At 37.5% G+C, this 14,423-nt stretch overlaps 1 pseudogene; it reads left to right on the top strand.

The window, feature by feature from the left end:
• The first annotated feature begins 9,817 nt into the window (after nucleotides 1-9,817).
• LOC144340200 (large ribosomal subunit protein uL24 pseudogene) lies at nucleotides 9,818-10,532 on the top strand (annotated as a pseudogene).
• The last annotated feature ends 3,891 nt before the right edge of the window (nucleotides 10,533-14,423 follow it).

Here is a 14,423-nt window from a genome sequence, read left to right as displayed (position 1 = left end):
CATTTATAAAGCATGACATGTAATCCCTACCCTAAAGTATTTGACTGAAAGTTGATTAAGATAATATATGCAATGTCCTAACCAGTGATAGCTAATAATATTGTTGTCTAGGACAGCTAGATAACCTATTGTTATTTATAGTGCTGACAAGCTTTTTAAAGGTTTTCAAGAAGTTTTTAAAGACTTTCATATGCTTATAGATCACAGAGAAGTCTCCCTACACACAGAGAAACTATTTGAGCTTGATTCATGAAGAGGAAAAAAACAATAAGAGACACTTTATATAACCTTAAGGAAACAGTGGTCACTACTGGTCAAGGAGAACAGATAGCAATTGTGCAGAATTAAACTACAGATCCTACCTTTGACTATTTAGTCACACCTCACAATTAGCCAGAAGAGCCATTTTCAAATATCAAGGGCAATACAAATAGAGTTATTATCATTATTCATTCTTCAAAGCAATGACCTTTACTTTGGGCTAGTTTCTTTGGCAAGGAAGTTTGGCATGAAGCTGCTAAAGTAACATTAAACGGCAAAAATCTGTTCTTGTGACTATGCTATCTTAATGGCAATTTAACAAAACACCTAATTTCAGGCTCAGAGGTAAAAATGCTTAAGCAACCCACCTGAGACTCCCAAGCGGCATATTTATCAAAACAAGTTAAAGTCACCTTCTGAATAATTATTGTGGAGGGGTTTTCACACAGCAGAGAGGCACATTTTCTGTGGATTGAACGATTGATCACTAAGTTCTAGTAACAGGTGCATCTTGCTTCTGGGGCCTTGAAACATGACAGGCTGTAGAAAGACTATTAAAATCACTTGCTAACAAAGAAAAATCAATTGTTCTCCACAAGGAGGTGCCCTCTGGCACAATCAATATACAACAGTACAATGCTGGGCTGTAAAGCCTGTGAACAGATTTAAGCTTTTGATTAGGTAAAAGGTGGAGAGGGGAGCTGTTTTTCATCTCTGATGGACTCAGAAAGATAAAGATATATTTTGGTATAAGTTGCATTTGGTTTTTCTTCAGTAGATCAACTTGTTAAAAGCACAGCTGGGTTTTCTTTTAGTATAATGCTTTGTAAAGTATCATCTTACCTGTTTTCAGGTCAAGGTATGTGGTAGAGAGCTGGAGCTGGAAAGGGGCATACTTATGAGACTAGTCCAAGAATCGAAATGGAAGGACAGATGGGAACAAGAATGCTATCAGTTCCATTGTTACAAGTTGAAAAGTATATAATGTCTGTTATTTTTCTGCTACATATAAGAAATATATCAGTTTATGTGGCAGTCAGGTCTTGGAACTTTTTGTGCATTTTTGTACCAACAAATCAATAATCATCTGTCATTTACAGACATGTTTCAAGAATAGAAAAATGGCATTTACAACCTCTGTATTTTCATAAAGCTTTGCCTGTGTGCCAACAATATTTGAAGCAGATACAAAACTCAAAATAAAACTCAATTCAGGCTATTCAGACAGGGGAAAAGCACACTCTCAGTAATAAAGAACTTTATGCTGAGAACATGAAGTGCTTTTTCACTCAAAGGAATGTTATAACTGAATAGTGTAGACAAAACCCATTGAACAATTGTCAGTAACTTTTTGTACTTAGAATGTGTATACATTGAACATATTTGAAATTCAATCTTTAAAAATGTTAAATGATCTAGATTTTATAAAATCAGCAACATAATTCAGTATTTTCACAGAAAATTAATTATATGTACTAATGGATAATTTGCATGGTGTTGGAGAATTTGTATTATTTAGAAGGTAATTTTTGTTCAATATAAATCATCTCACAAGTATCATTCACTAAAACTTCCAATGTTTTGAGTTTAACCAGATTAATCTTGTCCCTGTGAGTTTGTTTCAGCCATAGATAAGTCAAGTAAATTGCCAGACATAAAGCCATGCAATTTTCAATCCAGGCATCTAAAATAAAGATCTGGGAGTCTGACAGGGAGTATTAGGGACTAAGGCCAACATTTAAAGATAGCAGTGTAGTAGAAAGTCAAGAGCCAGAAGAGATTCAAAAGAGGGTTTGGCTGTGTGCTGTTGCCCACTCTTCAACTGGAACAGCTTAGACATAGGTATCAATGATCCCTCATCTGCATCTCCAGAAGAGGGCTGTATTCACTTCTGACCCGACACTCTCAGAGTCCATACATTTTCCCAGTGAAATACTACAGAAAGTTCTTAGGCAGATGAAACTGATGAAAGAGGGAAGCATAGAAATGAGGAAAGAGTATGTAGAAGAGCAGCAGTAAGGATAAAGCTGTAGGGAAACCTAAATGAAAGTAACCCAATGTTTAGGTTTGTGTGTGTGTGTGTGTGTGTGTGTGTGTGTGTGTCTTTGTGTGCACACACGCACATGCATGTGTGCAGTTTGGAAGTCATTGCTTTGTCTGAAAATAGTAAAAGTCTTAATTTACATTGGGCTTTCATTAGAGAGTATCATAATCTCTAGATGGATATTAATTTGTTAAGGAATGTTATAATAGTAAAAATAATAAAAGAATGTGTCACTAATAAGCAAATGAGTATAGAATTTAATAATTAATTTAAAAATGCATAGAACAGATGACAGAAATAGAAAGCAAATTGGAAGATGCTAGATTTAAGCACAGACCATATAAACACTTTCAATATAAATGAACTAAAATTATAATTTAAAAATGAAGATTATTTTAATCTTTTTTATGCTTTTTCAATGCTGCTTTTAAGAGATGTTTTCAATTTTAATATTCAAAAACATTTAAAAAAAGATGACAAAAATTACTGAGCAACACTAAAAGAAGCTTGAAACTACACTAATATCAGACACTGTAGACTCTAAGCCAAGGCACATTATTAAAGATCGAAGAGATACTTTAAGGCACAAGGAAAATATGATTCTAAATGTGTATACACCTAATAACATAGCCTCAAAAGATGTAATGCAGAATTTTACAGACCTTCAAGAAGACAAAGTCGGTTTCACAAATACGTTGAGAGATTTTAAGATACCCCTCTCAGCAACTGATAGAACGAGCAGATACATCAGTAAGGTTATAGAAGAGTTGAACAATATGATTAACTAACTTGACATAATTGACAAATACAGTGTACCCAACCCAACAGTTGCAGAACACAGGCTCGAAGTGAAGGGAGTTGATTTGGCTTAGTATAACAAGGAAGTCTGGACTTACATCTTCAGGTTTCATATATCCTTGCACCCAGGGGTTTAAAAATATAATATGAAATTTAAAATTTTGTTCTGTCTCATTTATCCTTAATTTGGATATTGAATCTCATTATCTCCTATACAAACAAGCTGTCTTTTTAAGACCTGAGAGTATGGTGTCAAGCAATTGTAAGTTGCTCCTCATTTTTGTATGTTGATTCTGGAGCCTGCAGCTTTACTGAATTTGTATTAGTTCTAACAGTTTAACAATGCTGGACATTTAGGTCACTCTTTTCTTTTTATATTCATTTTGATCCTATACCTTCTGTGTCTCTCTGTATACCTTACTAGACTATTGTTCTTGTTGCCCTTCTGCTATTTCCTTCTCTCATTCTTTCTCTGTGTTGCTGCCATCAAATCTAAACATGTAACTGCTGTTTCCACTTTCTCCTGCTATAGCTACACCACTATGTTTATCCCCTTCTCATGCCCATAGTTATGCCTAGGTCTGCATGTACATTGGGATTCTATGACTGTCTGGATATGAGATATTATATTCACTCTAAGAAAATTTATGTTTCCTCCAGGAGTAGAAAGAAGACAATGTTCCCAGGCCTTTTCCAGTGTTTCCCGTAAGCCCAGAGTATATTTACATCTCCCTGTAGCTAGAAATAAGTCAATGACTCTAATATTCAATAAACCACGCTGAACTTCCATAGTCACTTACTTTAACTAAAAAGATTCCATTATATGAAGACACATGCACACGTATGTTTATTGCAGCACTATTCACAATAGCAAAGACTTGGAATCAACCCAAATGTCCATCAGTGACAGACTGGATTAAGAAAATGTGGCACATATACACCATGGAATACTATGCAGCCATAAAAAAGGATGAGTTTGTGTCCTTTGTAGGGACATGGATGCAGCTGGAAACCATCATTCTTAGCAAACTATCACAAGAACAGAAAACCAAACACCGCATGTTCTCACTCATAGGTGGGAACTGAACAATGAGATCACTTGGACTCAGGAAGGGGAACATCACACACCGGGGACTATCATGGGGAGGGGGGAGGGGGGAGGGATTGCATTGGGAGTTATACCTGATGTAAATGATGAGTTGATGGGTGCAGCACAGCAACATGGCACAAGTATACATATGTAACAAACCTGCACGTTATGCACATGTACCCTACAACTTAAAGTATAATAATAATAAATAAATTTAAAAAAAATACATAAATACACACAAAAAAAATCAGGCAAATCAAAATTTAGGTTTAAAAAAATTAAACATATTTTTTTATTTCACATTTATTCACTACTGTTAAGCCTTAATCAAAAAGTTAAAACATTTAATGGAACAAATCTCAATGGATAGATTAGAAAATTACACAAAAATACTCTATTTAATCAATTTTACAATGGCACTTTTTGACATTTTAATAACTTGAAATTAAGATGATTCTTTCAATCTATGGTGTGTGGTGGTTATTGGCAATGTTTTGTCTTACTTTGAGGTATATAAATCAATAGTGAAACACAGAATCAACAGCAAATTAAATTTGATCAAATATAAAAGCTTTAAGCATCATTATATTTCTCTATTCTTTTGAAACAAATTTTTACTTATTTCAAAAATAAAACGTTTCATGCTTGATGGTAAAAAAAAAAAAAAAAAAAAAGATTCCATTGATTTGTTTTTGCATGGTTACCTTTTATTCAGAGATACGGCTTTGTTATTTTTCTCTAAAATGACCTTGACATGATTTGCCTCCTGGTTGATTGAACTTCAGCAAAAGTTAAATAATGGTACAGCAGCTTATTCTGTGACCCAGAATATTCCCTCCTAAAATTTTAACCAAAAAACTGTAAGATAAAAATACAAACAAATATATGTTTTATAATGGTGCAAAATAAATAAAAACAACCCAGAAAAAACTAAATACCAAACATTAGAAAACTGGTTAAATAAATTGCAGGACATTGGCTGGGTGCGGTGTCTCACGCCTGTAATCCCAGCACTTTGGGAGGCCGAGGTGGGTGGATCATGAGTTCAGGAGATTGAGACCATCTTAGCCAATGTGGTGAAACCCCATCTCTACTAAAATACAAAAAAAAAAAAAAAAAAAAAAAAAACTACCCGGGCATGGTGGAGCGCACCTCTAGTCCCAGATACTTGGGAGGCTGAGGCAGGGGAATTGCTTGAACCCAGGAGATGGAGGTTGCAGTGAGCCAAGATCGCACCACTGTACTCCAGTCTGGCAACAGAGTGAAACTCCATCTCAAGAAAAAAAAAAAATTGTAGGAAATCTATGCAATTAACTTTTATATAATCTTTAAAAATTATACCAGCCAGGCATAATGGCTCATGTCTGTAATCTCAATACTTTGGGAGGCTAAGGCAGGAGGATTGCTCTGGCCCAGGTGTTCAATACCAGCCTAGGCAACATAGCCAGACTCCATCTCTACAGAAAAATAGCAAATTAGCTGGTCATGGTGGTGCAAACCTGTAGTCCCAGCTACTTGGGAGGCTGAGGTGGGAGTATCACTTGAGCCTGAAGGTGGAGGCTGCAGTGAGCCATGATTGTGCCACTTCATGCCAGCCTGGGTGACAGAGTGAGACCCTCATCTAAAAAATAAATAAGTAAATAAATAAATAAAATTTAAACTGTACAACATTTAAGAACATAGAAAATTGTTCAGGTCAATCAATCAGGTTGTCAGTTGGTTATTCCAGAATTACTCCTAGGTTAGATAGCAAAAGTTGGGACTAGATAGAATTTCTTCCTCCAAAGGCAAAATGAAAGCAGAGACAAAAGCAAAAACTAGAAATATTCTTGAGGGAAACTGCAGACAACGTACATGGATTTGAAAATACTTTTCTGTTTTTTACCTTTTCAGGGCCAAAACCAATTTGACACAGTGCCTTGCATATTAATAACTTTACATAACATACCTTTATAAGAAGAGCCTCCCCATGGCCACTTCCCAGATTCAGAGCTTCATCATATTCAGCCTCCCTGCTTGTCACACTAAGGATTCGAGCCAGGACCTTACCAAGCTCAGGGAGGAGCATCAGACTCTTTCAGCAGTGTATACAGTTTATATTCCTATTCTGTAACCTATCACTGTGGGCCAACTTTCTTAAGTCATCTAGCTGTCCATTCCAAGCAAAGTGATGAACCTCACACAATCTTCCTTTTACTTCCTCCAGCCCATGGACAAAGTTGGGCTATATCTTATGCCAGAGACAAAATGATTGAGTTCTCCCGAAGCTGCATGAAGAGGCTATATTACAGCCTATGCATAAGAGCCTTAATATACCTGTGAAAGGTAAAGAAATGCAAGTTAGATCTGAAACACCCAGTCAACACAGCCCAGGATAATTTTGCAATTGGTTTTCATGGCTTTTATCTTCTGCATCCAGATGACAAAGATAGGGGACAGTAACAGACCCTGTATTAGTCAGTGTTCTCTAAAGGGACAGAACTAATAGATTAGATGTATATAAAGGGAGTTCACTAAGGAGTGTTGACTCACACAATCTCAAGGTGAAATCCTACAATAGACATAGTCCACAAGCTGAGGAGGAGGGAAGTCAGTCCAAGTCCCAAAACCTCAGAAGTAAGGAAGCCGACAGTGCAGCCCTCAGTCTGTGGCAGAAGGCCAGAGACTCCCTGGAAAACCACTGGTGTAAGTTCAAAGTCTAAAAGCTAAAGAACTCGGAGTCCGGTGTTCGAGGGCAGGAAGCATCCAGCATGGGAGAAAGGTGAAAGCCAGAAGACTCAGCAAGTCAAGTCTTTCCATGTTCTTCTGTCTGCTTTTATCCTAGCTGCACTGGCAGTGGATTAGGTGGTGCCCACTCAGATTGAGGGTGGGTCTGCCTCTTCCCGTCCACTGACTCAAATGTTAATCTCCTTTGGCAACACCCTCCCAGACACACCCAGGTAGAATATTTTGCATCCTTCGATCCAATCAAATTGACACTCATTTTTTTTTTAAATGGAGTCTCGCTCTTTCGTCCAGGCTGGAGTGCTGTGGTGCAATCTCGGCTCACTGCAAACTCCACCTCCTGAGTTCAAGTGATTCTCCTGCCTCAGCCTCCTGAATAGCTGAGACTACAGGCGCATGCCACCATGGCTAGCTAATTTTTGTATTTTTAATAGAGATGGGTTTTCACCATGTTGGGCAGACTGGTCTTGAACTCCTGACATTGTGATCTGCCTGCCTCGGCGTCTCAAGGTGCTGGGATTACAGGTGGGAGCCACCACTCCCACCCAACACTCATTATTAGCCATCACAGACCCGTAGTACCTTTCCTGGGCCATATGCAAACAAAAAGATTTACTCTAAACTGCCAATTGATTTATACCTTCTCCTCTTCACATCTATACACACAGGAAATTTAGAATTCCATTGTTCCACTGTCCTCTTGTGTGTTTATCAAACTCTTACTGGAACACAGTTCTTCAATTTGCTTGATATATACTTAGTTATTTTTATTTTATTTTATTACTATTTTTATTTATTTATTTTTGAAATGGACTCTTGCTCTGTCACCCAGGCTGGAGTGCAGTGGCGTGATCTCGGCTCACTGCAAGCTCCGCCTCCCGGGTTCACACCATTCTCCGGCCTCAGCCTCCCAAGTAGCTGGTACCACAGGCATCCGCCACCACGCCCGGCTAGTTTTTTTGTATTTTTAATAGAGATGGGGTTTCACCATGTTAGCCAGAATGGTCTCAATCTCCTGACCTCGTGATTCGCCCATCTCGGCCTCCCAAAGTGCTGGGATTTCAGGAATTATATATTTATTTTATTAAAGTGTATCTTGTAACTGGTCACATTTAAACAACTTATTATTTCAATCAGTTATAAGACACAAATGCAGGATATAGATTAAAAAGGGAGATACAGTTGAGCATGAATTGTAGAAGACTTTCCAGAACTGTGTTACATGTTCATTTCTGCCACTGGAGATACTTCTGAATATCTGAAGGATCCCTATCATAAGACACTGCGTACTCATGCTGACCTGCTCAAGGTGAAGGTCACAAACAAGTTCAAGAAAAAAGTTACTGTACGTTTACCTGTATTAACTCTTACGTTCATTCTACTCATATTCTTTAGTTGTGTTTTCAAAGGAGCTAACTCATTTCTGTCTCTTTACTTTCATTCTCAATTCAAATTCCTGGTTGAAAAACATTCCTGGAGCACATGTTTTATATAATTCTGTGCAATTAAAATTTTAATTTATTCTCTAGCAAGAGGTTTTTAGTGGCTGAACACAATATGGTAACTGACAAACTACAATCAACAAATTCACCTTTTATCTCCACTTCTTTGCATCTGGTCATTATAAAGATTATTAAGAAATTCAACTTATATTGTCCATCTTTTCATATCCTACGATTGGGACTCCCATGAAGCTTTATACAACTAACTAACACAGGCATCTATGATTTTCTCCATCTGGACAGATCAGTTTTAAGATCTATGGTCTTGGGGGTAAAGTAGGTTTGCTGCTCTCTGGTTACCAGCTTCTCTGAGTCCAGTGAATACCCCCCCAACACACACAACAAATTATATGAAGAGAGTTTCTTACAGATAAGCAACAAAAAACAACAGAAACCTAGAATTCCTCATATTTCAGTCCCCCAATGCTCAGAAAAGCTGTCCAAAATGGATGGAGTGTCATCTGCCCATACCCTACCTGAACTGCAGCTGAGGAACCCCAGAAAGCAGCCCACGTTGGGTTTTATACCTCAGGATGATGGGATGTGCTGGGCTGAAGTGTTGAAGACATCCTGTTCTCCTAGGGGACTGAAACAGAGCCCAGGCTGTTCCAGCCAGTCCCTTGTTACCTCAAGATGTTGCATTCCCAGCACATACTATGACTAATTTTGAGAACCATAAGCAAGAAAGTGGGGAGAGCTGGATCAGTCCAAGATCACTTAGAAAACTATCTTGCAATCACCACTTACAACTGAAGTTGATTTAATTTACTTCTTTGTAAAAGTAGATCCACTTTTTTCGTCTTGTTAATTTTACTCCTGATGGTATTTGTAAATCTTATTACAGACTCCCATGATTTTGAATAACATTAATATTAGTAGCCCGTTTGGCAAATTCTATTAGTCATTAAAATTGTGGACTTTCCTGACACTATTCCTATAGACACCACCAATACCTGAATTTTCATTATATTCCTTAGAATGTATTGGTCATATTTTGCTCCTTTTAATATTTTACATCTAAGTGAACCAACTTTGCCTAGCCAACCTCATTTACTTTCCTGAATTCTAGAACTTAGCAAATGAGTTCATTTTCATTTGCTTCACATGTCCATGTTTTTGATCATGCTCTGTTTAACTACCAGTGAGTTTCTATTCATAACTCAGTGATTAGCTCATGTATTATCTTCCTCACTAACTGTCAAAGAAGAATTATTCACTCCATTTATAGTCTTGTACAGTTTTTTTATATGATAAGTTGGATGCAGTGCTTCCCCTGTTGCATTATAAACTCTGAGAGCAAGGACCTCATCTTATTCAGCTCTGTATTTTGAGCATCTATTACACTGCATGACACAGAGGTGAAGATACACAAGTGTTTGTTAGAAATGAATAGATGCACCTTTTGCGGCCATCACCAAAGCAGGAGCAGCCAAAATGAAGTTCAATCCCTTTGTGACTTCCGACCAAAGCAAGAACCGCAAAAGTCATTTCAAAGTACCTTCCTACATTCACAAGAAGATTATGTCTTCCACACTTTCCAAAGAGCTGAGACAAAGGTATAACGTGCGATCCATGCCATCCGAAAGAATGATGAAGTTCGGGTTGTATGAGGACACTATAAAGGTCAGAAAATTGGCAAAGCAGTCCAGGTTTACAGGAAGAAATATGTCATCTACATTGAATGGGTGCAGCGGGAAAAGGCTAATGGCTCAGCTGTCCATGTAGGCATTCACCCCAGCAAGGTGGTTATCACTAAACTAAAACTGGACAAAGACTGCAAAAAGATTCTTTTTTAAAAAAAATTATTATACTTTAAGTTCTGGGATACATGTGCAGAGCGTGCAGGTTTATTACATAGGTATACATGTGCCATGGTGGTTTGCTGTACCCATCAACCCATCATCTACATTAGGTATTTCTCCTAATGCTATCCCTCCCCTAACCCCCACCCCCCTGACACGCCCCAGTGTGTGATGTTCCCCTCCCTGTGTCCCACAAAAAGATTCTTGAACAGAAAGCCAAATCTCACCAAGTAGGAAAGGAGAAGGGCAAATACAAGCCAGAAACAATTAAAAAGATGCAGGAACAAAGTAATCTTATATACAAGCTTTGATTAAAACTTGAAATAAAAAAAAAAAGAAAGAAATGAATAGATGCTCTACCCTGAAGCCAGTTAAGAACCAGGTCTGATCTGGAAGAACACGTGGTTTGGAGACTTCTTAATGTTACCACCTTATTGAGAGGTAGTGTGAAGGATCAGGATTGTTTCCCAGGATTTATTCTGAACTTGATGCATATGCATTTCAGCTTATGCTGATCTAGGAGTCTCTGTTAGACTCCTGTCCTAGTCTGACATTGCAGTGTTTCCTTTTCCCCATGGGAATCAAGGATATAGAGTTGTGGAAGAGAATGTACCAATCAAATACAAAGACTGTAAATTCTGGCCAGCATCTGACACAAAGTGTATTCTGAATAAATATTTGACAGTTTAATTATATTCCCATAGGGTTGTCAAGCTGTCTAATAGTCCTTGATATATGACAAACAGAAGAGCAAAATGACACAGAGAGACATTTGAATGCTATCTGAGCCATACTTTCTTCCAAACTGCTACTAAATAATCAATTTTTAAAATACCAGTTTTATAAAAGAAGAGCAAGAAAATACCTTTCTCCTGTGAATCAATAATATAAATAGCATTTGTGATTTTTCAGTCCTAAACTGAGCTCAGATTCTATTGACCACTAGTAAAACACTCCTTGTAGGTAATAAACTCATTGGCTAAACTTGTAAACCAAGTTAAAGCTAAACAATTAGTTGATTACCTTCTACTCGTGTTTTACTAGTGGCCAATAGAGTCTGAATTCCATTTTGAATTTAAAAATCACAACCATTTATCCTAAAAGTGTTGCAGTTCAAAACCAATACATGTGTCCAGTGCACCAGTCACCTGACACAGAAGACATTTTGAAGCACATTTATGGAAAAACAAAGGTGAGGAGAAGAAGAGAGACATTGTGAAGAGACATGGTGAAGAACAAAACTGTTCCATTGTCATTTTGTTTTCTTTTGAAATGTTGCTTTCTTTTAAATTTTATTTTAAGTTCCAGGACATATGTTCAGGACATTCAGGTTTGTTACATAGGTAAACATGTGCCATGGTGGTTTGTTACATCTAACAACCCATCACCTAGGTATTAAGTCTTGCATGCATTAGCTATTTATCCTGATGCTCTCTCTGCCCCCGCCCGCAACCCACAGCATGCCCAAGTGTGTGCTGTTCATCTTTCTGTGTCCATGTGTTCTCATCGTTTGGCTCCCACTTAGAAGTGAGAGCATGCAGTATTTGATTTTCTGTTCCTGCATTAGTTTATTGAGTATAATGGCTTCTAGCTCCATCCATGTCCTTGCACAGGATATGATCTCATTCCTTTTCATGACTGCACAGTATTCCATGACTTAATGTACCACATTTTCTTTGTCCAGTCTATCATTGATGGGCATTTGGGTTGATTCCATGTCTTTGCTATTGTGAATATTGCCAGAATGAACATACGTGCATGTGTCTTTATGGTAGAATGATTTATATTCCTTTGGGTATATACCCAGTAATGAGATTGCTGGGTCAAATGGTAGTTTTGTTCTAGGTGCAAAGAAAAAAACTTTTAATGGGAGAAAAGATAGAAACATGAAGTTGGTATCTGGAGTTGATCTATTATTGTATCAACCTACTAATGAATGAGCTTGTTTTTAGTAAACTTATTATATGTGACTTTTACTAATCCTTCCCCTGAAGCAACGAAACATCTTTCTTTACCAGGTCCAATAAATAGCTCTCTGAGTTCAGCAGTTGACCTCATTTTAACATTCACTTAAAATTTGTATTCCTCTTTATTTTGTTCTCCTTAAATTTTACAGACTTCACTGACATGAGCCAGCAGAGATTTCATTCACAGATTTCTTTGTGTGTCCTCAGTGCAGAACGTGGAAGGAACTTGACAAGCTAACCAGGAGGTGTGTAGTCCCCCCAGACTGAGTAAAGAAGACATGACATGAACTCAGCAAGCCAATGATGGTGAGACACTTCTACTGCTTCAAGAGGGAGCTCAGAATTCAATTAGAGATGCCAGAAATAGCTTTCTACTACAACTAAAGTACTGAGTGGGAAACTACATGTCTCGGCACACGAGTGAAGGTCTTGCTATTCCTTTGTGTCATGGATAGAACAGAAAAAAAGAGAATATGGAGCAATGAAAAGGTAAATGTGAAAAAGTTTCCTCAAGGAACAATATTTAGTTTTCTACACTTGATAATGAGTGTCAAGATATATAGAAAGCAAAATTAAAAAGAAATATGAGGAATTTTCTTAAGAAGAGTTAAGAAGAAAGAGGTTAACTAAACCAAGCAAAGCATTGAGTGAGGACAAAAAGTGAAACAGATTTGCTGCTGTCACTGCTACTATATACCACAGACTCTCCAAAAAGAAAAAAAAATGATATGGTTCAGTCTTTCATAATACAAACCACAGTCTTGGCAAAGGAGCAAGATATAGCAGTGCTGGGAAAACTTCAGTAATTTGCACAACTAAATCAACAGCTATGAACACATCTGCTAAACTCACAGTACATAAAACTGTCTTATTTTTTTTTTTTTATTCTGAGAAAAGCATGTCTCCAGTAGATAGAGAGAGCAACAAAATAACAACTCTCTAAATTTGATTAAAACAGTAGTAATAACATCAGCAGCTATCATGTGTTCACTTCTTGCCACCTGGAAGGTGCTATGCCAATCCCTTTATGTGTATTTTCTTATTAATCCTCAAATTCCTTTACACATCAGGCACTGTTAAATATATTTTACAGATGGAGAAATCAAGCCTCAAAAAAATTGAGCAATTTAGGTAAATTTACACAGAGTGTTAGAACCAGGCTCTGATCCCAGGTCTGCCTGATATCAAGTTTGTGCTCTTTACCATTATGCTGTACTGCACAGGGTGACAAAGTGCTTAATGATGTAAAATCAGAAGAAACATTTGAAAGAAAGTGGCAATACTATTCTAGAATTTCTTCTGGCCAAGGAACACAATTATGAGTATGCCCTACTGTATTAGTCTGTTTTGACATTGCCAAGTAAAGACATACCTGAAACTGGGCAATTTACAAAAGAGAGAGAGGTTTAATTGACTTACAGTTCAATGTGGCTGGAGAGGCCTCACAATCACGGCAGAAGGCAAGGAGGATCAAGTCACGTCCTACATGGATGGCAGCAGGCAAAGAGAGAGAGCTTGTGCAGGGAAACTCTCCCTTAAAAAACCATCAGATCTCATGAGACTTATTCACTATCATGAGAACAGCACAGGAAAAGCCTACTCCAATGATTTAATTATCTCCTACCAGCTCCCATCCACAACATGTGGGAGTTCAAGATAAGATTTGGGTGTGTACACAGCCAAACCATATCATCGATAACAAAGAAAAGCAAATTTGCTCTACTTTGAAAGAGGTAGCTGGATGAAGACAGGCAAAACCACCTAATAATCATGGTTTTAACTTAAAACTGGTATTATCCTATATTGATGTCCTAACTTAAAGGTACAATGCACTGTCTACAGTAGAAATAAACATAGGTTCTAACAGCACAGGCCCATCTCAAGTAAACAGTTATGTATCCACAATTTCAAATTTCATATAACATAGTAGATATATATTGTGGGTACCTACACAGCATGCATCTTACCCCATTTTTCCCCAAGGCTTTATTGACAATCAATTTGGTTAGAATTAACCATCCCCAGTTCCAAAAATTGGCTGTAACTGGAATAAATTAATCAGATAAATTCCATTATCATTGCCTCAGTGATTCACCTATGGCAGAGCATGTGACCCAAGTTGGTCCAATCAAGGTGTACTAGTCTGTTCTCACGCTACTATAAAGAAATACCTGAGACGGGGTAATTTGTAAAGAAAAGAGGTTTAACTGGCTCACAGTTTCACAGTTTTGCAGG

Source organism: Macaca mulatta, chromosome 3, assembly GCF_049350105.2.
Source record: "Macaca mulatta isolate MMU2019108-1 chromosome 3, T2T-MMU8v2.0, whole genome shotgun sequence".
Taxonomy (NCBI): domain Eukaryota; kingdom Metazoa; phylum Chordata; class Mammalia; order Primates; family Cercopithecidae; genus Macaca; species Macaca mulatta.
The sequence above is the reverse complement of the archived record's forward strand: the minus strand, read 5'-3'. Positions and strand labels throughout refer to the sequence as shown.